Source organism: Petaurus breviceps, unplaced genomic scaffold, assembly GCF_028583685.1.
Source record: "Petaurus breviceps papuanus isolate PSGF00001 unplaced genomic scaffold, PetGlider_PUasm1.0 90919, whole genome shotgun sequence".
NCBI lineage: Eukaryota > Metazoa > Chordata > Mammalia > Diprotodontia > Petauridae > Petaurus > Petaurus breviceps.
The window spans coordinates 17,072,363-17,099,274 of NW_027187378.1; the positions used below are offsets into that span (position 1 = coordinate 17,072,363).

At 37.1% G+C, this 26,912-nt stretch overlaps 2 long non-coding RNA genes across 3 annotated transcripts in view; one reads left to right on the forward strand and one right to left on the reverse strand.

Annotated features, from left to right (window-relative positions):
• LOC138151932 (uncharacterized) overlaps positions 1 to 26,912 on the reverse strand; it is a 215,631-nt gene that overhangs the window by 148,826 nt on the left and 39,893 nt on the right. The window lies entirely within an intron of this gene.
• On the forward strand, positions 13,007 to 26,485 carry LOC138151787 (uncharacterized). Its single transcript, XR_011165917.1, has 2 exons — positions 13,007 to 13,342; positions 23,863 to 26,485. It is a non-coding gene; the product is annotated as an uncharacterized lncRNA (long non-coding RNA).

A 26,912-nucleotide genomic window follows, 5' to 3' on the forward strand; every position in this document is an offset into this window, starting at 1 on the left:
TTCTTTCTTTTTTTTTTATCATATTGACTGAGGGTCTATCAATTTTTTTTTTCATAAAACCAGTTCTTAGTTTTATTTATTAATTCAATAGTTTTCTTAATTTCAATTTTATTAATCTCTCCTTTGGTTTTCAATATTTCTAATTTAGTATTTAATTGGGAAATTTGAATTTGTTCTTTTTCTAGGTTTTTCAATTACATGCCCAATTCGTTGACTTCCCTTTTTTCTAATTTAACCATGTATGCACTCAGGGATATAAAGCTTCCCCTAAGAACTGCCTTTAATGCATCCCACAAATTTTGGTATGTTGTCTCATTATTATCATTCTCTTGAATGAAATTACTGATTGTTTCTATAATTTCTTGTTTGACCCACTCATTCTTTAGGATTAAATTGTTTAATTTCCAATTAGCTTTTAGTCTGTCTTTCCCTGGCTCTTTATTGCATATAATTTTTATTGCATCATTATCTGAGAAGAATGCATTTAATATTTCTGCCTTACTGCATAGAGTTGTGAGGTTTTTATGCTCTAGAATGTGGTCAGTTTTTGAGTATGTGCCATGACTGCTGAGAAAAAGTATATCCCTTTTTATCCCCATTCAGTTTTCTCCAGAGATCTATCATACCTATCCTCTCTAAAATTCTGTTCACCTTCTTAACTTCTTTCTTATTTATTTTAAGGTTGGATTTATCAAGTTCAGAGAGGGGGAGATTAAGGTCTCCCCCTAGTATAGTTTTGCTATCTATTTCTTCCTCTAATTCCTTTACCTTCTCCTCTAGGAATTTGGATGCTATACCACTTGGTGCATATATGTTAAGTAATGATATTGCTTCATTCTCGATGGTGCCTTTTAGCAGGATATAGTTTCCTTCCTTATCTCTTTTAATTAGGTCAATTTTTGCTTTTGCTTTATCTGAGATAAGGATTGCTACCCCTGCTTTTTTTACTTTAGCTGAGGCATGATATATTTTACTCCAGCCTTTTACCTTTACCCTGTGTGTATCCCTCTGTTTCAGATGTGTTTCTTGTAAACAGCATATTGTAGGATTATGATTTCTAATCCATTCTGCTATCCGTCTCTGTTTTATGGGACAGTTCATTCCATTCACATTTAAAGTTATGATTGTTATCTGTTTCTTTCCCTCCATCCTATTCCCTCCCCTGTTAATGCTCATATTCTCCCCCTTCTCCCTTCCCCCCCTTAATAGTTTTCCTTTTGACCACTGCCTCCCTCAATATTCCCTTATCAGCCCCCTTCCCTTTTCCTCCCCTTTCCCCTTACTTCTTCCCTCCCTACTAACTACCCCCTCCTTTCATAGCCCTTTCCCCCTCCTACTGCCTGTAGGATATTTTTATACTTAATGAAGTATGTTATTTCTTCTTTGCACCAAGAGTGACAGGAAGAAATCTCATGCGAAGCTCCTCTCTCTCCCCTCTTTCCCTCTAAAATGATACTTTTTGTGTTTCTTCTCCATAGAGTACTTTGCTTCACTGGTTGTTATACCCTCCTTGCACCAGAACCAATGAGGGAAAAGCTCATATGATTCTCATCTCCCTCCCTTCTTTTCCTCTGTTATACTATTTTTATGCCTCTTTGTGTGGCATAATTTACCCTTTTCCGCTTCATTCATTCCTCATCTTCCATTGCAGTCCCTTTGTAGCCCTTAATAAGATTTTTTAAAATCATCATTTTGTGTATTTTATACTCATACCCTCTACTTGCCTATAACCAGTTTGCTCTTATCAAATAGCAGGGTGTGTGTGTGTGTGTGTGTGTGTGTGTGTGTGTGTGTGTTTTCCTTGTTTACCTTCCTATGTCACTGTGGCATCTCATAATTGGAGGTTGATTTTCCATTGAGTACTGGAGTTTTTATCAGGAAGGTCTGGAACTCTGTTATATCATTGAATGACCCTCTCTTTGCTTTGAAGAATATGCTCAGTCTTGCTGGATATGTGATCCTTGGTTGTAACCCAAGCTCTTTTGCCTTCTGGAAAATTGTATTCCACTGCCTCTAATCTTTCAGTGTAGAGGCTGCCAAATCCTGTGTGATCCTCACTGTGGACCCTTGATATTTGAATTGTTTCTTTCTGGCCACTTGAAGTATTTTCTCTTTTATCTGGTAGTTCTGGAGTTTGGCCACAACATTTCGAGGACTTTTCAGTTTGGGATCTCTTTCAGCAGGTGTCCAGTGGATTCTCTCAATTTCTATTTTATCCTCAGGTTCTAGTATCTCAGGGCAGTTTTCCTTAATGAGCTCCTGGAGAATGTTGTCCAGGCTCATTTTTTCATCATGATTTTCTGGTAGGCCTATGATTCTCAGATTATCTCTTCTGGATCTGTTTTCCAGCTCAGTTATTTTTTCTTTGAGGTATTTTACCTCTTTTTCTAATTTTTCATTCTTGTTGTTTTGTTTGACTAATTCTGGGTTCCTCATAGAGTTATTTGTTTCAATTTGGTTGATTCTAGTTTTTAGCAAATCATTTTTCTTGGTTAATTTTTCGAGCTCCTTTTCCATATCATACACTTTTCTTTTTAGAGAGATGTTTTGTTCATTATAATGTTTTTCTAATTCTGCTATTTTGGTTTTGAAAGAATTATTCATTTTGTCTTCTTTCTCTCTCATTTGGTTTTCAAAGTTCCTTTTGATCTCATCTAGGAGAGCCTTCTGTGCTTGGGACCCATTCCCTGTTGATGTTTCAGCTGTGGGTGTGGAGTCCACATTGTCTCCCTCTGAGTTTGGTTCCTCCCTCTGAGGATAGTAGGACTCCAGAGTCTTCAATAGTGTGCTTTCTACCCATTTTGAGGCAGGGCCCTAGCCACACCCTTCCTCTAGGGATTCCAAGCTTTTACTGTAAAGGGTTTTGCCCTGGGGCAATAGTTACTATGTTTTCAGGGTCAGAGGGGGTGGGTTGGAGCAGACAAGGTTCACTCTGTCATCCTGTTCTTTGGAGGTCCTGATATGGGCTCTTTCTTTTTTTTTTAAAATTTCTGGGCTATGAAGTGGTAGCCCCAGGAGTATTTGCTGTCTGGGACAGGGGCCCCTGCATTTGGTTCTTACCTTGCTCTTTCCAGTCCCAGCCCTTTGGTGATAGTCCTAGTAGTGGCCCTTGTGGTTGGTGGGACTACTTGCCCTCCGAGTTGATCAGGCGCCTTCCAGGTCTGCCTCTGCCTCTGCCGGCCGGACCTTCCGGTCATGCCTCTCTTGCCTCCAAATCTTTACCCAAGCTCTTCCCCCTCCCTTGCCTTTCCCTGTGTCTCTGCTTCATAGACACTGGCACCTGTTAAAACTCAGATAGAGGCCACCTTCTTCATAAAGATTTTCCTCAACTGCCCAGTTATTTTTGCCCTCACCTCACCCTAAACTTTATATTGACTTATCCATGTACATTTTTTTTTATTCCAAGAGAATGTCAGCTTTTTGACATTCTATGGGACCATGCTTTAAACCTAAATCACTCAGGCTCTCTTTGATTGGCCAACAATAGGGCCCAACCCAAGCCTCAGTTGGTCATTGTTTAGGCCATGACTGAGAGTGAGTGTAAATAATTATTGTTTTTGTTTTGCCCAGAAACCCTGAAGATTTTCCCTTCTTAGGTTTATTTTTTTAACTAGGTAAAAGAGGTCAATCTTTGCCTCTTTTCTTACCTAACATCAATCACTGAGTGGGCATTGACTCAGACAAATAGAGACATGGGAAAGACATGAGCCAAGCTTAAAAAAGACAAGGTCTCCCACTGTAAGAGAGCCATCTCCAGCAGTTCATCTCTATATCTTCCCACTAGACCCAGATAGTTCTGGAAAAAAGAGTGACACTGGTGACTTTGCATAGCCCTCACTCACTTAAATCCAATTCACTTGCAAATCATGGCATCACCTTCCTGATGTCATGGTTCTCTTCAAAATTAAAGGACAAACATCAACAACAGTTTGCTTATGGTGCCACCCTTTATGTCTAAATCATGTACCCATTTTGACTGGTTCTTGGTATACAGTGTGAGATGTTGGTCTACACCTGGTTTCTGCCTTATTGTTTTCTAGTTTTCACAGCAGTTTTTGTCAAAGTGTAAGTTTTTTATCCCAGAGGTTGGGATCTTTGTGTTTGTCAAACACTAGGTTACTATAGTGATTTACTACTTTGTCTTGTGTACCTAATCCATTCCATTTATCCACCACTCTATTTCTTAGCCAGTACCAGATATTTTAATGATTACTGCTATATAATATAGATTGAGATCTGGCATTGCTTAGTCAACTTCCTTTGTATTTTTTTTCATCAATTCCCCTGATATTATTGTTGTTTTGTTCTTATATATGAATTTTGCTGTTACTTTTTCTAGCTCTAAGAGTTTAGTAGTTTGATTGTTATTGCATTGAATGGTATACTAATGCCATTGGTATGGCTTTGAAGTAAATTAGTTTAGGCAGAATTGTCATTTTTATTATATTTATGCTCAGCCTGCCTATAATGAAATGATATTTTTCCAATTGTTTAGATATGATTTTGTTTGTGTGAAAAGTGTTTTGTATTTGTCTCATATAGTTCTTGGGTTTCTCTTGGCAGGCAGATTTACTTCCAAGTATTTTATAGTGTTTACAATTACTTTGAATGGATTTTCTCTATCTCTTGCTGTTGGGTTTTGTTGGTCATATAAAAAATGCTGATGATTTGTATAGGTTTATCATATATCCTGCAACTTTGCTAAAGTTGTTAATTATTTCAAGTAGTTTTTTAGTTGATTCTCTAAGTACACCATTACATCCTCTGCAAAGAATGACAGTTTTGTTTCCTCATTGTCTATTCAAATTCCTTTGATTTCTTTTTCTTCTCATTGCTATAACTAATGTTTCTAGTACTATATTGAATAATAAGTGGTGATAGTGGGCATCCTTGCTTCACCCCTGATTTTATTCGGAAGGCTTCCAGCTTATCCCCATTACAGATAATGCTTGTTGATGGTTTTAGATAGGTAGTGCTTATCATTTTAAGGGATACTTCCTTCATTCCCATACTTTCTAATGTTTTTAATAGAATGGGTGCTGCATTTTTTCAAAAGATTTTTCTATGTCTGTTGAGATAATCATGATTTCTGATGGTTTTGTTTTTTATATGGCCAATAATGTTGATAATTTTCCTAATATTAAATGAAACCTGCATTCCTGGTAGAAATCCCACCTGGTCATAGTGTATAATCCTTGTGACATATTGCTGTAATTGCCTTGCTAGCATTTTATTCATTTTTTTTTTGCATTGACATTTTTTAGGGAAATTGGTCTATAAGTTTCTTTCTCTGTTTTAGCTCTTCCTGGTTTAGCTATCAGCACCATAGTTGTGTCATAATAGCAATTACATAGGATTCCTTTGCCTGTTTTTCCAAATAGTTTTTATAGTATAGGAATTAATTTTTCTTTAAATGTTTGGTAGAATTCACTTGTAAATCCATTTGGGCCTGTGGATTTTTTCTTAGGGCTTATTAATGGCTTATTCATTTTTTTTCCTAAGATGGGGGTAGTTATGCATTCTATTTCCTGACCTGTTAATCTGTGTAATTAACATTTTCATAAATATTCATTGATTTCACTCTGATTGTCAGACTTATTGACAAATAATTGGACAAAATATTTCCTAATGATTGTTTTAATTTCTTCTTCATTGGTGGTGATTTTGCCCTTTTTATTTTTGATACTGGATATTTGGGTTTCTTCTTTTTTTTTAATTGAATTAACCAATGGCTAATCTAAATGCATTTTTTTAAAATAAGGCAAGTCCTAGTTTTATTTATTAGATCAATTTTTTTTGGTTACTTTCAATTTTATTAATCTCACTTTTGATTTTCAGGATTTCCAATGTGGTGTTCAATTGGTGATTTTTTATTTGTTCTTTTTTTTTCACTTTTTTTTAAGTTGAATGCCCAGTTCATTAATCTACTCTTTCTCTATTTTGTTGATGTAAGAAATTAGAGAAATAAATTTTCCCATAAGTAGTACTTTGACTGCATCCCATAAATGTTGGTATGTTGTCTCATCATTGTCATTCTCTTTACCTACTTATTCTTTAGGATTAGATTATTTAGTTTCCAATTAATTTTTTATCTATCCTTCCATTGCCCTTCATTGAATGTAATTTTTATTGCATTATGATTTGAAAAGTATACATTTAATATTTCTGCCTTTCTAGGTTTTTTCTAAGGTTTTTATGCTTTAATACATGATCAATTTTTATATAGGTGTCATGTACTGCTGAGAAAAAGGTATATTCCTGTCTGTTTTCATTCAGTTTTCTCCAGACATCTTCCATATATAACTTGTCTAATATTGCATTTGCCTCATTAATTTCTTTTTTGCTTATTTTTGATGGGATTTATCAAATTCTCAGAGGAGGTAGTTGAGGTTCCCCATTAGTATAGTTTTGTTTTCCATTTTTTCCCTCTAACTTAACTTTTCCTTTAACAATGTGGATGATATACCACATATGTATACCACATATATGTTTAGTATTGATATTGCTTCATTGTCTATATTACCTTTTGTCCAGATATAGGTTCCCTCGTTATCTCTTTTAAGATAAGATTTTTGAAATCTATTTTTGCTTTTGCTTTGTTTGAAATCAGGATTGCTACCCCTGCTTTTTTTTTTTTTTACTTTGGCTGAAGCATAACAGATTCTTCTTCATCCCCACAGTTTTACTATGTGTGTCTCTCTGTTTTAAGTGTGTTTCTTGTAAACAACATATTGTAGGATTCTGGTTTTTGATGCAGTCTACTATTCATTTCTGTGTTATGGGAGAGTTCATCACATTCATATTCAAAGTTATGTATTTCCTTCCATCCTATTTTCTTCATGTTTGTCTTCTCTGTCCTTTCACCTTTTTCCTCCTAACCAGTCTGTCTATCACCTCCCTGGATCTGCCCTTCCTTCTGTTAGTCCCCTCTACCCTACCCCTTTCTTTAATCTCTTCCCCTCCTTTCCTAGTCAGGTAAGATAGACTTCTATGTTCAACTGATTGTGTATAGTATTCCCACTTTGAGTCAATTCAGACAAGAATAAGGTTCAAGCAATGCCCGTTGCCCACTCTCCCATCTTCCCCTCCATTGTAATAGGTCATTTGCAACTCTTCATGTGAAATAATTCATCTTGTTCTACCTCTCCCTTCCTTCTGCACCCCGTGTATTCTTTATCATCATTTAATTTATTTTTAAAATTTTTATTTCCTCAAATTTGCTTTATATCCATAACTTCTATCTATGTAAATTCCTTCTAACTGTACTATTGCTGGCACAATTTTTAAGAATTACAAGTACCATCTTCCCATGTAGGGGATGCAAACAGTTTAGCTCTATTGAATCCTTCATGTTTTCTTTTCCCTTTTTTCCTTTCTTAGGCTTCTCTTGGATCTTGATATTGACAATTCTGGTCTTCTCCTTATGAAAGCTTGAAATCTTTCTCTTTCATTAAATGAGCATTTTTCCCCTTGATATATCAAGCTTATTTTCTCCAGGTAAGTGATTCTTGGTTGTAGTCCAAGCTCCTTTGCCTTCTAGAATATCATGTTCTATGACCTCATCTTTTATGTTGCAGCTTCTAAGTCCTGTGTAGTCCTCATTGGGGCTCCCCCATATTTGAATTGTTTCTTTCTGGTCACTTAACAGTATTTTTCCTTGACCTGATAGTTCTGAAATTTGGCTATAATATGTCTTTGGGTTTTTATTTAGAGATCTCTTTCTTGATAGATCAGTGGATTATTTCAATGCCTATTTTGCCCTCTGGTTCCAGGACTTCAGGGCAGTTTTCCTTGATAATTTCTTGAAAGACGCTGTTCAGGTCCTCCATTTGATTTTGTCTTTCAGGAAGTTCAATGTTTCTTATATTGTCTCTCCTGCATCTGTTTTCCAAGCCAGTTGTCTTTCCCACAAGATATTTTACATTAATTTTTTTATTCTTTTGATTTTGTTTGATTCTTGATGTCTCATAGAATCATTAGTTTCAACTTGCCCAGTTCTAACTTTCACAGAGATGTTTTCCTCAGTTAGCTCTTGTATGTCCTTTTCTATTTGGGCAATTCTAATTTTTAAGCCATTGTTTTCTTTTCCCAAGCTGCTGACTCTTTTTCTTATAATTCTCTTGCATCCCTCTCATTCCTTTTCCTAACTTTTCTTCTACCTCTCTTATGTGATTTTAAGTTACTTTTTGAACTCTTCTATGAGTTCTTTGTGGACCCGAGATCACTTCACTTTCTTTTGGGGGGGGAAGGGGACTTTAACCATAGAGGTTTTGACATTGTTGTCATTTTTTGAGTCTGTATCTTGATCTTCCCTGTCACCATAATATTTTTCTATGGTCATATTCTTTTGTGTTGTTGTTGTTAGTTTTTTTCTCATCTTTTCCCTTTTAAATTTAAACTTTGCTCATAGTGTTGAAGGAGCACTGTCTCAAGCTTCTTGTTCTGGGAGCTGCAGGCCCTGGCTATTTACTTGATTCTGCATTGATGCTGCCCTGGGGCCCATAGGGGGACCATTGTGTCTGGTTCTGTGCTGAGGGGGGTGGTGGTTGGCACTATAGAAGGATGCAGGGATCTAGAAGCTTCCCTAGTGCTGAGATGGTGTCCCAGTCTTGGCATCTGGCGTGGGCTGAAGTCAGTGGGGTTTTCCTACATTAGTATGTGCCTGTTTGCTTGGGGCTACACTGAAGCATGTGGCAGATCCCAGAACTGACAGCTGCCTGTTCACCTAGCTATATTGGGTTAAGGGTGGGGTTTCTGTGCTATATGTCCATTTGCTTAGGTATCTGTGCAGTCCCAATTTTGGCATCTACCTGTTTTCCAGGGGCTGTGCTGAATCAGGCACTGGTGTCTGCCCATCCTGCAGGCTATGCTGAGTCATGTGGGTGGAGGGAGGGCCCTGGTGTTGGTGTTTGCCTGCTCCATCACAGAATCTCCTGCTGGTTTGCCGAGGCAGGCCTTGCTTCTGGCTTACTGGGATGTTTCCTCTCTTGGACTACACTCTCCTTTTATCTGAGTGAGACAGACCTTTCCTGCTGACCTTCTAAGTTTCTTGGGCTAAAAGATTGTTTCACCCTGTCATTTTGCTGGTTCTGCTCTTCTTGGATTGGTTTCAGGGTGCTATTTTATGGTTGTTTAGAGATGAGTATGGAAGAATTATGGTGATTTCCTGCCTACTTTGCCATCTTGGCTCCCAGAAGTCCTAGGACTTTCATTTTTGACTTTGCAGCCATAGTGACAAGCATAATGCCTAGCATATTAGAGGTGGAAGGTTGGGGACCTGTGATGTCATTGGCATAGAAGGAATTTTCACATATCCACACAAGTGTGTGTGTGCACATATGTACATGTCTGTATATATGTATGTGCATGTATACATGTATTTGTATGTGAATATATGTTTGTGTATATGTTATCACCATCCTAAAATGAGACAGCTAGGTGGCACAGTGGAGAGAATTCCAGGCCTGAAGTCAGAAAAATTTCTTGTTGTTCATTCGTTTCAGTTGTGTCCAACTCTCTGTGAACCCATTTGAGAATTTCTTGGCAAAGATACTAGAACAGTTTGCCATTTCCTTCTCCAGATCATTTTACAGATGAGGAAACCAAAGTAAACACATTTAAGTGACTTGCCCAGGGTCACAAAATTAGTAAATGTCTGAAGTTGGATATGAACTCATGAGGATAAGTTCCTGATTCCAAGCCTAGTACGCTACTGTGCCACCTAGAGTGTCTGGGGCAAGATTTGAACTCAAGTCTTCCTGACTGCAGATTCAGCACTCTCTATATTGCACCACCTAGCTGTCCAAAGTCAGAAAGAGTTGAGTTCAAATTCAGCCTCAGGACTGTGTGATCCTGGGCAAGTCAGTTAACCTCTATCTGCCTCAGTTTCCTCATCTGTACAATAGGTATAATAATAGCACCTATCTCTCAGGTTTGTTGTGAGAATGAAATGAGATAATATTGGTAAAGAACTTAATATATGCTTGGCAGATAGTAGGCACTTAATAAATGTTTGTTTCTTTTCTTATCGTTGTGTAGTTTTGGATGGGGCATTGAGACATTAAATGACTTGCTGAGAGTGATGTAGTCAGTACTGTGTCCAAGATCAGTTTTCTATCCTCAACATTAGGCTGTCTCTCACAACTAAAAATAATTATGAAAAAAATTATTAATAAAGCCTTTCTGCCTGCCTAAAAAAAAGCTTACGTTTATTTGGTATTCATAGTTACAAAACCCAAATTATGTCTACATTTATTTATTTAGTTATTCCTCCTGACAACCCTGATAGGATGATAGGTAACATATTAACATTTCTTTTTATAGAGATGGGAGCTCAGGCTCAGAAGAGCTACTTGATTTGTCCAATGTCATAAATCTTATAAATGGTAGTGTCAAATAGATGGTAAGTCTAATTCTTCTGATGCCAGTTTTTGTATTGTATTTCAAGTAATCATTGGAGGACATGCCTTGTATTTGTCACCTTAAGACCTCTGCTATTCATAGTGTGCTTTGGACCCAAGTTCAAATAGTAAATTAGTGGCAGAGTCCCAAATAGCCATTTGGTCACCTGATTTTCACACCCAATTGTATAGAATCACAGAACCTTAGAACTGGAAGGGGCCTCAAAGCCATCTCATCCAACCCAGTCATGAAAAAAATCTCTAAAGTATACCTAGCAAGAGGTCACCCAGTTTTTACTTGAAGATTTCCAATGAGGAAGAACACACCACCTTCTGAGGTAACCCAGTTTATTTTGAGACAACTCTATGTGCTATGAAGTTTTCCTATATACCAAGCCTACTTCTTTGTAACAGCTAACCTTTGTCCCTAGTTCTGTTTACTGGAAGCCAGCAGAACAAGTTTCATTCTTCTTCCATATGAAAATCTTTCAAATACTTGGATAAAGCTATCATGCTTCTATTGAGTTTTCTTTAGGCCTAAATGCCTCATTTATCTTCAACTAGTCTTCATATGACATGAATTTGAAGCCCTTTATAAGTGCTCTAGAGACAGCTCAAACTGACTTGGAAGAACTGATTGTTAATTTTTTTAAAAGCAATTGGGGTAAAGTAACTTGCTCAAGGTTACATGGTCAGTTATTTTTGTATGGGTGCCAAGTATCTGAGGCCAGAACCAATCCCAGGTCTCCTGATGCCAAGGCCGACGCTCTTACTCACTGCACCACCTGGTAGATTGTTAAATTTTCAATGTAAATGTTTTCAGCTCAGAAATCAGCAAAGTCCACAAAGTAGATTTATTGCTTCATTGATTGTCAACACTTGAGAAAATGATGGAAAGATTACATATGTTTTATATATACATATATTGTGTATGTCAAAATATACATTATATATGTGCATATATCTATACACATTTATGTATATTATATTTCTATATTTGTATGATACATAAAATAATGAATACATATAAAGTATTATATATGTGCTATTATATGTATATATAAGATAATATAATATCTATTGCTATTTGTGTTAAAATATATTATTAGTTGTAGTGGTTAGAGATGAAGATCAGACTTGTTCAAGGATCTTATTTAGTCTTCATTTCCATCCATCTAGAGCAATAAGGCAGCATTGGCAGACTCACCTTTCAGTCCTTCCCTCCCTTTACAAATATTTCTGCTAATGGTATATATCAATTCAAAGACCTTGGTTATCTTTCTCACTTCCTACTTTGCCATGCCTGTTCTTAATTCCAAATCCCATCCAACAACTAGCATGTTGTTGGTATTCAATAAGTATAAATAAGCATGCACAGATGTGCTAAATTTAGATAGGGTGTATATGAGTTACTGTCAGGCCTTCATAAAAGGCTAAATAATTTCTTTCAGATATTTTAGTTAGAGAAGGAATGTATTCAAGTATGTACTGTGGGAATCCTGTGTCTCTCTTTAGAACATGCACACCACACCCAGTGTCTCCAGAGAAGTTGGCTACGTTTCCCACAAGTGTATTACAGGTCATGTTAGTACCATGGAGAACCAAGACACCCCATGACTGAATGGCAAGACTCCAGCTTCTACTTTCCAAATAATAAAATGTCATGATGTTTTTTTTTCTTATTAAATAAGCAATAATCAAAGTAAGCACTTTTTCAGCCAGAAAGATCCTTAATACTTTGCTTTTACAATCTTAGGCTTTTGATTGAAGAAGTTTAGTAATCTTTTTTTCCTCCCCAATTATCAAACATTTATCTTTTTTTTCCTTCTCAATTCTCCATCCCATCCACTTAAGAAAAAGCAAAGGAAAGAAAGAAAGGAGAGAATGAAAGGGAAGAGAGAAAGAAGGAAAGAAAGAGAAGAGACAAGAGAGGAGAGGAAAAACCAAAGAAGGCAAGTAAAGAATCTTTTTATCATGTAATTATAGTCCAGAAAAATGAATTAATCTTAAATTAATATATAAAAGTCTGTGGTTAGAAAGTTGATTATTAGAGATCTAATAGAATTCAAAAGAATTCGTAGGGTTTAGAATAGGAAGGGGTCTTAGAGATCATCTAATGCAAACCTTTCATTTTACAAATGCCCAAGCACATGTGTCACTGTAACAGAGATCCAAATTGTCTGAATTTGGGGCTTAGAAGAAGGAAATGGACTGGCTCAGGGTCGATCAGATAGTAGCAGAGCCAGGTTTCAAACCCAGGTTCATGATTCCAAATCCAGTGCTTTTTTTTATATATAACATGTTTTTTTTTCACCTAACAAAAGGATTCTCTGAAAACTCCAAATTCCAAGCTCCACTATGTACTGAAAATGAGATTCACTCAGGGCAGCTAGGTGGCACACTGAATAGAACACTGGCCCTGGAGTCAGGAGATTCTGAGTTGAAATCCAGCCTCAGACACTTAAGAAAAAAATAGCCATGTGACCTTGGGCAAGTCACTTAGCCCCAATTGCCCTCCAAAGGAAAAAAAAAGAAAGAAAATGAGATTCAGCTTACAAAAGCTCATTTTATAGATACCTGCTTTTGTGGCTAAGGTCATTTGATCACTTTATATAAAAATAATAATAACTTGTATTTATGTATCTCCCCAAATTTTCTCACCAAAATCCTGGACATAAATTTTAGAGATAATGTTAAAGGCCTGAAATTTATCTGAAGCATTTGCATACATGCTACATGGCTTGCCTGGAGCCACATAGCTAGTTAAATGATGCAGAATTGGGTTTATACCCAAGTTTTGCTGACTCTAAACCCCACACATAAATCTCTTGCCTTTAGATCAAGGTATTATTATTATTTTGCAGATAAGGAAACTGAGGCTCTGAAATATTCACTGCTAAATGCACACACTGCTTTGCTTGCTGTTTGCTCACACAGAACTGGTAAGTGGTAAGATTCAAATCCATGTCTTCTGACCCTAGTTCCAGGACTCTTTTCAATGTCAAACTGACACCCAAGTATATAAAGAACCTTTTTTTAAAAAATCTATGCAGGTAGTAGGGCAGATTAGGAAGAATACTCTTTATAGTCAGACAAGCTGGGTTCAAATTCTGCTCCTGGTACTTACTGTCTGTGGGATCTTATGTAAGGCATTTAGTAATTTTCTCCACATGTAAAATGAAGTGATTGAACTAATTGTAGTAATTGTCCTTTCCAACCCTATGACTTCACTTTACCTGGTGAAGAAGGTGATAAAAAAAAAACCTTAAGACCATGTGCCCTTTAATGCTGAGAAGAATTCAGTTTCTCCTTTTCTCTTCAAGTTATCTCTTGTTGGGGGCAGCTAGGTGGCATAGCGGATGGGACACCAGCCCTGGAGTCAGCAGGACCTGCGTTCAAAATCAACCTCAGATACTTAATAGCTGTGTGACCCAGGAAGAGTCACTAAATACTGACTGCCTCCAAAAAATAAAAGTTCATACCTGTTATCCCCTTTAACCTAGATGGAACAAGAACAGATCCTGCCCTGATTACCAGAAGCTTATTCAAAGTCATAAACATTATCATCTTTCAGAAATATCTATTACCTAACAAGCAATAAAGAGAATTTGCACACTAGCAAAATATGTAGTTTCTGACCACATGGCAAATAAGCCCATTCCAAACACAGAACTGCTGACTTTTCAGACCATTGCAAACACTACTACACTTTTACAGGAATGCAAAGTTCTCTTGTGAAAGCTTGCTGTCCTTGAAAGAATCTGCTGCTGGTTCCTCCCATGGAGCCTTATTTGGGAAAGGAGCCCAAGCACATGCGTCATTGTAACAGAGATCCAAAGCTTCTTGTTACTTCTCAGAGATTCTAAGTGAATCAAAATTATTTTCATGTTATTGTTGTTCAATTGTTTTTCAGTCTTTTCTGACTCTTCATGACCACATTTGGAGTTTTCTTGGCAAAGATATTGGAGTGGTATGACATTTCCTTCTCCAACTCATTTTACAGATGAGGAAACTGAGTCAGGAAGGGTTAAATGACTTGACCAAGGTCACAGGACTAGTAAGTGTCTGAAGCCAGATTTGAACTCTGGAAATGAGTCTTCTTGACTCCAACTTGCCACACTAATTGAATCAATTCTTTTTTACAGGGTGGCTGCCTGGGTTGGGGAAAAGAACTGGGTATGGAAAAGGAGAATGGAAGGGGTTGAGGAACTGTCTTAGAGTCAAGAGCTTCTGGGGACGCTGGGCTTTGCAGTTCTTAGAGTGTTAAAGTAATCTGGAATTCATTAGATAAGCGGGAGTATTTGGAGACACCAACAGCGGAGCTGAGACATTTTTATAAGGTGTTTCCCAACCTGTCACTGCAATTTTAAGGCACTAAATTTTAAAACTTCACCAACAGGTTGAGAAATGCCCCTGTATAGTTTGCACAGACTTTACCTATAGTGTCTCATTTGAATATCACAACAACCCTGTGGGGTTGGTACTATAGGAGGTGATAATTGAGCTTAGGAGAAAAAAATAAAGCAGGAAAATTAAGAGACTTAATGATAGAAAAGGTACTTGAGGTAAAAGTTGCATAGTGAAAAGAACATCAGATTTGAAGGCAGGAGACTTGATTTCAAATCCTGGCCCTGCTTGTTAGTTTGAGAAGGAATGAGGGGCAATGGAAGGGCTGCTAACTTTGAGTCACAGATTTTTCCTTCAAATCGTTGCTCTGGTATTGACTACCTGTGTGACTGAGTATGCCTTTTAAGCACTCTATTCATTTTCTTCATCTGTAAAGTGAGGGGCCTAGATGACCTATCAGATTCCTTCCTTATAGCTTTAGATATATGAGCTTCTGCGAGTCAGGAAGAGGGACATCTTGATTCCCAGGCTGGTATCATTTCCCCATTGGACAATACACACCTGAAAATAGGACCTGAGACTCAAATGAGCCTCAAAGACAAAGTTCCCTTAGATACATTTTCTCCTCTCAATATTTCCAATACACTGCTTGCAAAGTACAACCGAGGGGAATGGCCATCTCCATCTCAGTTCCCATCTACCTAGGTTTAATCTGCACTGGCCACTGAAACATAATGACATATCCATTGCCTTTTCAGATTGAGGAAAGGTTGAATACTTGAAACCAAATTTTCTTACATTGTTTGTTATGAAATCATCACCTGCTCATCACCTATCTCTATCTGAATCAGTTTTATTTGTTAATTTTGTCAGTCATAATTTCTGCAAATGCAGGCATTGTATAAGTCAATGTCTTTTGATGCTAATATGGAGGCCTACAGTCACTTTAGCTTTATGGGATGAAGTGAACTCATTTGCAAAATGAGGGGGTTGATCGCTGCCCACTAAGATTCTACCCCAGCCTTAAATCTATGCTCCTAAACTAGAAAATGTTGGAATGATAGGATACCCCCCCAACCTGTGACTTAAAGTATCTGCCACAGAGTAGGCCTTAATGTTTATTCACATTCTTTTCCAATTCCCCAGAGAAGGTTATATAGGACCATATGTCTACAAGTCAGCAAGTTTTTTTTCTTTGACTTTCAATGGAGTTTTTTACTTTTTCAGCCTTTTAACCAGTTTTTGCAATGGCTCAGTGGGCTATAATGTAGGAGGGAAATAATCAATATCATATTTACTCAAAACGCATGAAGGAGGAAGAAAGCACAAGAGGAAGGGAAGTGTATGTTTATAGAGATAATAACAGATTAGCTGTGATCAATATTCCTTCAAAAAAAATTTAAGTTTCAAAGAGATTATCCAGCTACATAAATGTATAATCATGCAAGAGGTTGATTATATAGCAAGAGAATGTTGTTATCCAATAAAACTGGTGATAAAGTTAACCTAACACATATTCATTGGCATTCATAATTATTGCATAGATTTGGAGTCTAGAAGACCTGAATTTGAGTCTGAAGTCAAACATTTATTAATTGTATAGCTTTTAGCCTAGACCTCAGGTTTCCCATCTGTAAAATAGGAATATTATCATTATTACCTGCTTTGCAGGGTTGTTGGAAAGTTCAAATGAGATAAAGCATGTAAGGTGTTTTGTGCTAAATGAAGTTAGTTACTATCAATAATTAACAGCAATTAATTAGCATAAATATTTAAATTACCATTATATAGTATGATTATACAAAGTTATTAGTCATTAACATAAAGCTGTTCACATAAATAATTTTGATTAGTTTTAATTCATGATATAACATTGGCCCTTATTAGTATTAAATAAAGCATGTCACATAACTAATTTTCATTAGCTATATTTTGTTTTTTCTTCTCTTTGTCATAATTTTCCTGTAATTATGCCCACATAATTGTCTATGGCCTTCTCTGAAATTATATACCAGTTAATGTTACCATGTTCAAAGAGAGAGAAAAAAATGGAGGCTTTGTCTTTGACATAGTTATTCAACATTGGAAGTTCTTTACCCTTCTGTGATTTTGCACAAGCTGTCCTCCAGGTCCTCTTCACTTCTCCTTCTTAGAACCCTTGGTTTTCTTTAATGCCCAACTCATTTTATTTCCTTCAAGTGGCCTTTTTCATTTACCCAGTTATTAAGGATAGTCATTCTTGGTTCTATGCTTTACTCTTAAATCTCTTGCCCAATTGTTCTATCACCACTCACATCTTGGAAAATCTCAGCTCTAAATTCTTCCCAACATCTACCTTTTCAGCTATCTCATAGGTTGCTGAATAGAGTTAGAGGAAGTCATGAAATTGTGCTAACTGGGTACATTGCAAAAGTATGTTATCTAGCTTCAATTGGGCCCTCATAATTCTTTCATTTTTTCCTAATTAATTTTATATTATCTTACTCCCAAAGAAAAAATTCTAAGTCTTTTTAAAGACATACACGAGCAGCTTTCTAGAGGATGGCTACTGTGAACAGCTTTCAGGGTTCTGATTTCATCTTATAGTGAACTCTCTCAAATGGCTCCTCTTGCATGGTTCCAGCTCCCACCCAAATCTAACCAACTGCCACCAGAGTTCAAAGGCAGACAGCTCCTAGTTCCTTATCCAGCTCTCCATTCAGTTCCTGCTCCACATTAGAGCTCACAGTATCCAGTCCATCTCAAATCCTTCACAGTTGCTGTTCCTGGGAAGGCAAGGCTTAACAAAGCCACAATAACATTTATATACATTAACAAAGTCACAATAACATTTGTACAGAATACCAACAGCACAGTCATGCTTTCTCAATCCTCAGCAGCTCCAGCTGGCCCTCCAGCAGTTTCATTCTCAAAATCAAAATCATTTTCTCCCATTCTCAAAATCAAAATCACTTTCTCCCATTCTCAAAATCAAAATCATTTTCTCCCATTCTCAAAATCAAAATCACTTTCTCTACAGAAGTTCCAGTCCAGCCTTCAGGTGCTCATCTCAAGAAGTTTTGACTTCCCCAGCTGGCGTTTTTCCTTATATGCAGTATTGCTCCTCCCTGTTTGTATCAGCAATGCCATATTCACAATGCCTATGGAGATTACAGATATGCTGATATAATTATCCATCACAAAATACATCATGCTTGCCATATGGGGGACTAAACTAGAAAATTTATTAAGATACCAAAAGACTGAGTCCCAAAACCAGAAAGTGAAAGCCATCAGAGTAGTTATGACATTGGCACAGGTAGATAAAGTAGAAAGCACCCACATTTTCAAGCCTTTAAAACAGAACAGGCTACCTCAGGCAAAGGTCCTCCTCTCCCCACTCACAGCAACCACCCAGTGTCCGGGAAGTGCGCTCCCAGCAGCTCCGGCCCCTGGCAGTCCTCAGCAGGAGTCCTTAGCAGAAATTCTGGCTAACTCAAAAAGGGCTTCGCGCTGCCGCTGCCTCTGCTGCTGCTGCCGCCATCACCACCACTGCCAGCCACTGCAGGAACTCTAGTCAGGCTTCCGCTTCCTCTTGCTCTGCCCCTTCCTGCTACGTCAGCAAGTCCAATGGGGCATGGAAGATCTTTAAATCCCATAACCCTTACACTGTTCAGCCCCTTCCTGTTACATCAGCAATAGGGGTTCATACTTTCAGTTTTTTTTAATGGAGGCTTAATTTGAAACTAGGTGCTAAGTGCCTCTTAACTTTCCAAAAGAAAGGGATCTTCAAATTTTATTACCATTACAGTCTTCTCTCCTTCAACTCCTACACCTCCATATTCTTTCTGCTAAGGACTTTGCCTTTTACTTTGATGAGAAAACAGGCCATTTGGCTGAAAATTTCCTCTTCTCCCTTTTCTTCATCTCAGAACCCCTTTACATCAGTCCCAACTTTCTCCTCCTTTCCCCCAGTCTTGGGCAATGAGGTGGCCCTTTACCTTTCAAGTCTATTGATCCCATCCCCTCCCATCTTTTCCAGAAGATTGTATTCTCCACCATCCTCTGTTTCTCTTTAATTTCTCTCTGTCTACTTCTCCTCTACATATTACCTTGAAACATGGCCAAGTATTCCCTCCTTTAAAAAAATTCACTAGATTCTATAATCCTCTCAATCTATAGTTCTATATCTTACCTTATCTTTCCATTCAAACTCCTAGAAAAAGCTATCTATATTTATCTATTTATACCTAGGAAAAAGCTATCTATTACCTTCACTTCTTCTCCTCTGAATCATTCCTCAATACTTTGCAATTTTATTTCCTACTTCATCACTTAAGTATATAAACTTGTTTTCTCCCAAGGTGCCAATGATGTCTTAATTGGCAAATCTGATGCTCTTTTTCAGTTCTCATACTTTTCAAATTATCAACTACTATGGACCCTGTTGGCCCCTCTCCTCTTGTATACTGTCTCCTCTCTGAGTTCTTGTGACATTTTTCTCTCCTGGTTTTCATTCTACCTGCCTAACAATTCCTCAGGCTCCTTCCTGGTACATCATCCAGAATCATACTTCCTAACTGAGAGCTTTCCCCAAGGCTTTGTCCTAAACCTTCTATTCTTCTCTCTGCATCCTCTCTGTTGGTAACTTCATAAGCTAGCATGAATTTAACTATCATTCCTATGCACATGATTCCCAGATACATGAATCCAACTTCAGTCTCTCTACTGAGCTCCACTCTTACATCATCAATCACCTGTTTGACACTTATGTCCCAAAGACATTTCAAACAATGTGTCCAAAGAGAACACATTATTTGTCCCTTCAGAAGCCACTCTTCCATATTTCCCTATTTTTGTCAAAGGCACCATAATTCTTCCAGTCTCTCAGATTCATAACCTTGCTATTTTCCTTGATTCTTTACTTTTTTACCCCATGTGTCCAGTCAGTTGCCAAATGGTGCTATTTCTACCTCTCTGACACCTTCTAACATCTGACCCATTCTCTCTAATCACATAACTTCACATCAGTTCAGGCTTTCATCAACCTTTGACCTAAATTACTACAATGACTTCCTAATAGGCTCTGTGCCTCAAATACCTCTCTTCTTTAGTCAATATTTCTCAAAGCTACCAAAGGGTTTTTTTCTTAAGTGCAGATTTGACCATTTTATTTCCATTTTCAGTGAATTCCAGCAGATTCCTATTGCTTCTATAACAAAATATAAGCTGATCTATTTATTTTTTAAAACCTTTCCCAATCCTTACCTATCTTTCAAGCCACATTGAGAACTACTACCCCTTCCATACTCTGCAATACAGACAAACTGGTCTTTCTGTTCCTCACACATTATACTCCACATCCCCCCCACCCCCCCCCGGCCTTTGTATTGACATTATTGCATGTTTGGGATGTACTCTGATCTCAACTCAGCCTGATGGAATCACCCACTTCTTTAGAGAGTCAGTTCAATATCACCTTGTTTGTGAAACCTTTCCAGATCCCCAGGCCCAATTGCTAGTACTCTCCCCCTCAACCATGTTGTATTTATTGCTTTTGAATTAATTAACATTTTGAATTTTTATATACTTATATACATCCTTGTCTCACACATTAGAATGAGAGCTCCTTGTGATTTAGGATTGTTTCATCCATTCCGTTTGTATCCTTAGCACCTAGAACAATTTTTAGCAGACAGTAGGTATTTAATAAATACATATTTACTTGGTGATTGATTAGTGATGCCCCTACTAATTAATGTGTGAATATATACCCATATATATGTATATATACACACATAAATAAATAAAAATATATGCATGCAAATACACATACATTTATGTATATTGTATAGTGAGATTATACCAACACACATGTATGTATGTATGTATGTTTGTATGTGTGTATGTATGTATATATGTAGAGAGAGAGATTGTATTTAATTACAAACAAGTTATATTCTCCCAATAGAAGGTAAACTCCTTGGTTTGGGGGACTTTCTCATTTTTATCTGTTTTGCCAGTGCCTAGTTAAAAACCTGGTATGTAGTAGACATTTGGTAAATGCTTGATGTTTTATTGGTCAATTGACTAAAGGAACTTTCACTATGACAGCATGAAAATGAGAACACATTATACTTTGAGCTATGTATATCAAGAGTTTCTAACATATTTCTTATTTATGAAATTATTAAGGTCTTTGAATTTCATAGATACTGGTCAAAGGTCAAAAACATGTTAGAAGTGCCCCCTTAATCTTATATTGAATGGAAGGAAATGAGGTCCCTTCTTATTATGTATGAATGCTTTTGGCTATTGGCCTTCAGAGCAAGCTTCTTAAAGAGGGTCAGTGCAAAATGAAAAATCTAGGTTTCTGACATTATTCTTGCATTAGAGCATTGCTATAGGAAATTTTCAGTCATAGAGAAATGAGGAAAATTGCTGAACAAATCTAAAAAGGATGTCAAATGAATGTATGGACTCTAAAGTTAGAAGGGCCACTTGAGACCATTAAGCCTAACCATTTTATTTTAGGGCAAAAGAAATTGAGGTGCTGAAAATTTCAAGTACTTATCCATGGTCCCACAAAAGAAGATGAACAATCAGGATTTTAAATCCAACTTCTTTCTTTTTTTTTTTTTTTGGAGGGGGGAAGGCAGGGCAATTGGGATAAGTAACTTGCCCAAGGTCACACGGCTAGTAAGTGTTAAGTGTCTGAGTCGGGATTTGAACTCAGGTTCTCCTGACTCCAGGACTGGTGCTCTATTCACTGAGCCACATAGCCAACCTTTAAATTCAACTTCTTAAAGTAGTTTTAGTACTGTTTTCACTATACCTTACTGCCTACCAGAGATGACTTTCATTAATTCAACAAACATTTATTAAACACCTACTTGCACAAAGTACTGGGAATACAAACACATGAACAAATAGTCCCTGCCTTTCCACATTTATATTCAGAGGGAAATATTTTATGTTATTTGTTTTCCATTGGTTATAGCTCTCCTTGCTTTTCCTGTGCTTCTTTCCCTAAGGAGGAGAGGGTGGATCTGTGTCCTTTTAATTTCTTTCCTTTTGATTAATTTTTCAAGGTTTGAATTTTAAATTCCTTGAGAAGCATCCAAATTTAAATTTAATATTATACTTAGATTTCCACTTAATGCATATGATGCCTAGTCTTTATTATTGTCACATTGATTGAAGTAATGCTAAAATTAAAATGAGAACTTTCACCTTTCCTAATCTTGGGGAAAGAAAAATTATTGCACAAATTTTGTGTTAACATCTTCACAGATGACGCAATGCAATTATCATTTTGTCCAAACATGTTCCTTTAATATGCTCATGAATAAAATCCAATTAAGCTAAGAGAGAATTGGGAAGAACATTCCTGTTGACTGTTTAAATTCAAGAGCCAGAGAAGGTAAAGAACAGTTATCAGAGGGAATACTCTGTTAAATAATACTCTATTGAAACCCTTCCTGCCCACAGGAAAAGTTCTACCTCAAGAGAGACATAAGGGAGAAAAATGCCTGGAAGCTCATTAACATGAAAGTTTTCCAATTGTCTGCCGTAGGAGATGTAGCATTTTGGGACTTGGGGTTTATTTGTTTTTCAGAAGTATGGACAGATTGTAAAAGGTACTAACACCTAGAACAAAGAGAAACAATTCCTGCCAGTCCTCTCCCTTAAAAGAAAGGGCTGGCTATAATCCCAGATTTTATAGAACTATGATGAAATGAAGATAACCTTAACTCTCTCAATCCTACTGCCTGCAAATTCCCATTCTAATGTTCACTTCTAGCAATTTTAATGGGATTTATTAGCTGCTACCTCTTGTAAGTTGCTCACAATAACAAATTTCTTCACTACATCATTCAGTGACTGTGTTTTAAAATTCAGAGGATGAAAGAAAGGGTTGATGATTGCCTCTAGGAGCTGACAGGGCCTGATTGTAAATATTCAATAAAAAGGTCAGAAATTACTCTCCTCCCCCATCCTGCCCCTCCCCCACCCTCTACCCCCAGAGATAGATACCTATACACAGACTAGAAAGGTTATTGCAAAGGGTCTTGTGTGAGGGTCTCATTTTCTACTTTGATTCTCTTGGTCATATTTTATCAAATTTTACCTTTTCTCCTGGGGAACATACAAAACTAGTTCTTTCTTCTTGGTGTATGCACGTCCTTGCCATGACATAAACTGATTCTACTGGAGAAAGAGTTATGGCATAGCTTCACTGCTTACTAGCTGCTTCTATTCCTCTGGGCTTCTCTGTAGAAATCCCTGAGTCACATCATCCATCTTAGTTTTACTGCCATTTTTGCAGTCTTTCTCTATATTTATATCTATCATACTGAAAATCGATTAGGGGGTAGGAGTCTAAGGATCTCCAAGGCTTTTTGTTTCTCAGCTTTTTTTCCTGTGGACCCCTTTGGCAACCTGGTGACACCTATGAACCACTTCACAGAATTAAAAAAATATTATTGAAGGAAATGCTAAATCTCATTTAGAGGTTATTTTTTTTTAAAAAGATGCAGTTTTTTTTTGTCCCATCAAATTAATGGATGCCCTTAAATCTATCCACAGACACAGTAGAGGTCTATAGAACCCAGGTTAAGAGCCTCTCTTCCAGGCATTGGCCAACAGAATAAATAAAGAGTTAAGAATACTGAAATAAAAACAATTTGGATAAAGACACACACACATAGAAAGAGAGAGAGAGAGAGAGACAGAGAGAGAGAGAGAGAGAGAGAGAGAGAGAGAGAGAGAGAGAGAGACAGAGGTATTTAATGGAGACCATGAAGCACCTGGACTAAAGAGGTCATTTTAGTTCAATAATGAGTATAGAAACCCAGTATTAGTTGAGACTTATCAAGCATGTATGCTATCATGAGGAAGCTAGGTGCTAGACATGGAACCAGGTGGACTTGAATTCAAATCCTAGCTCATGTGACCCTAGGAGAGTCACTTAAAGTCATTCAGCCTCAATGCCCTCATCTATAAAATGGGACTTGTTAATGGCAGCTACCTTTTGGGGTTGTTGTGAGTCTCAAGTGAGATAGGAGATATAAAAAGCTTTATAAACTTAAACAGAACTTAAAACACTGTTTAAAATGTTATCTATCATTTTCAGGGGGAAAATCAATATTTGGGACCAAAAGAAATATCTCAACAATGACTCTAGCACAATGAAAATGGAATTATTAATAATATTAATAATACTCCAAAATATGAAATGTACACAACTATTTCTAAAAGGAGGGTGACAGCGGATTACCAATTGATATACATCAAGACTTATGCAGTACACCAAGGAGGATGAGAAGAGAAAGTAAACTCAAAAGAGAGACCACAGAGAATGTATATCTTGAGTGCACATCACGCATCCTGTATTCCAAATTCTTCTAGTTCCAAAGGTCAACGAAGATGGAATCTTTCTTTCTATGAAAATAGCCGATTTGGAATCATAGTGGTCCTACCCTTTTCACAGTAGTCTTGCCCTACTCACAATAGAAAAATGTTTCCTCAATTAATTGCCTATTGGGGATCACTCTAACCTAAGACCTATTGTCCAGGTTTGAACTTGAGAGAGGAGCAAGTTTTTCTCCACCACTATCACCCATATTATATCCCAAACAATTAAAGTTTAAATTAAGTTACTGCCAAAAATGGTTAAGCAAGCTTTATTTAATATATCACTTGAGTTTTGCTCATGTAAGGGAGTGAGGGGGTGGATGTGAGTCTTCTCCTTTCCCTCAGCTCAGTTAGGAGTAGTCACATATGATAAAGTTTGAATGTGTAAAAAAAGATGCATCTATGCCTGGTAACTTCTTTTATGAGGTGTCAAGACTGAATCGAGAAGGGAACAGTATGATAGCTGAAGAAACAAGCTAACTAAACCTCTGCAAACTTAAATAACTAAATTAACTTCAGTGGTTTCTGTTCATGAAGGGAGGAGTTCATGCTTAGGAACATTTGTTGGGGAGAACCCTTCAGGGGAAGACGACAAGAGGGAGGAAAGGTATTTTCTCTCTCTCCCCTCTCTCCTTGGTCATATCATGCTGTTGTGGATAGATAGCTGTTTTTAGGAACAGAAAGATTTGATCAAGTCATTCCTCCATCATATATTGACTCTGTGATCCTCGGCAAGTCACTTAAACCTCTTAGTGTTCCTAGAGAACTCTTTAAGACTTTAAATTGCAAAATAATTACAAAAATAATTATTTTGAAAGAGGTTTCTCACCTAGAGTTTCCTAGAAGGAGGAGGGAAGGATGGAGAGGAGAAGAAGAAAGAAAAGGAAGATGAAGATGAAAAGGAGGAGGAGGAAGATCATGACAATGACTTAGAGGTACCTACCAAGTGCAGTACATCATGTCAGAGAAATGAAGGTTCAGAAATGAAAGAAAAAAAGACATTTCCCTTTTCCATTACAGGAGATGACATGTGTGTGGATAACTGTAATGTGAAAGGGCAAACTGCTTTAAGAAAAATTTGAGGAGATAGACTACTTTGATTCAACAGAACTCAACAGAAAAAGTAACAATAAATCAAGGCCTGAAAGAAAAGAAGTATTCTCAAAGATAGAGGTAAATGGGGCATGCATTCTAGACATAAGAGTGAACCTGCATAAATGCATGGAAGTGAGACATCACTTGCCACATTCAGGAAATTACTAGTCATTCACCCATTGTGTCTGTATTATAGAGTGTGCCAAGGGGAGAAATATTCAAGAAACAGAAATGTAGAATGGAATCAGATTGTGAAGAGTGAATGTTAATCTGAACAGTTTCAATTGTATTCTTTAAACAATAAGAAACTATTAAAAACTTTTAGGCAGTGGACATGATCAATAGATAGATGGATAGATACATAGATAGATAGATACATACATACATACATGTATGTGTTTATTCATTGGAAAGATTGTCTTGGAAACTGAATGAAGGATAGATTAAAGAATCTTCTTACAACCCTGTTTAGAGGTTGACCACCTTAGAGGTAAAATTGTTTCAGAAAATCTCCATTTATATTAATTAAACCCAATAGAATGTCATGAAAGTAGTCTATCTTTTCATTAAATTCATTGCTAATAATTAAATAAATTGCTATTGCAATTTGTGTGCCACATTGGAGTCTTGTGTGACAATAGCAATGGGTGTGCTTCAAATAAATTACATGAAGAATTATTAAGCAGCTCTGTGTCTCTTACTATGATGGACTGTGGGTGATATGAGTATGAAACATAGTAGCTACACACAGGGAGCTTATAGTGTACACTAACACACAGGAAACAATAGAGAACAATATGAGATGAAAAATAATGAAGTGTTTGAAAAAGAAAGAAAGATATTTTTGCAGAAATCTTGGCATGGGAGCTCATTAAGCCAAATCAATCCCCAAAATATTTAAAGATGAAATTAGAAAGAGAATAACAAACAGATAGAATATTAGAAAAGACCTGTCAACACTTCTGTAATTAATTTCATCATCAATGACAGTTAAACGACTGAATTTGCACTCTTAACGTCTCAGTCCCTAATGTGCTGTTTAAGGAATTAGAAATGGCCCTAAAGAAAATGAAGACAGGGGGCGGCCAGGTGGCTCAGCGAGTAACAGCACCGGTTCCAGTGTTGGGACGACCTGGAGATCGAATCCCGGGCTCAGACACTCAGCACCACACCCAGAAATAACTGGCCGTGTAACCTTGAGCAAGTTACTTAACCCCAATTGCTTAAAAAAAAAAAAAAAAAGAAAATGAAGACAGGAATAGCAGCCTACGTAGACCAAAGATACAGAGAACTATGCTGGAGCCATCCCAGTTTTGAGGATATGGGGGGTGTCACTTCTAATGATGTGAGGAGAAAACATGGGTATCAACAATTTTTAAAAATATCAGGTGGTATTGTTGCCCCTCCAAAAATGTTTTAGGGTACATAAATAATTATGAACCAACATCAATCAATCAATCAACATTTGGTAAGCACCTACTATGCGGCAGGGACTGTGCTAAGCATCAGCATACAAAGAAAGACAAGGGACAATCGCTGCTCTGAAGCAGCTCAGTCTCATGGCAGTGACAAGATCAAGGTAACTATATGTAAACCGTATTCAGGGTATTTGGAAATAATCAATAGCCAGAAGACGCTAGTCTTAAGGGGGATCAGGAAAGGATTCTTACAGAA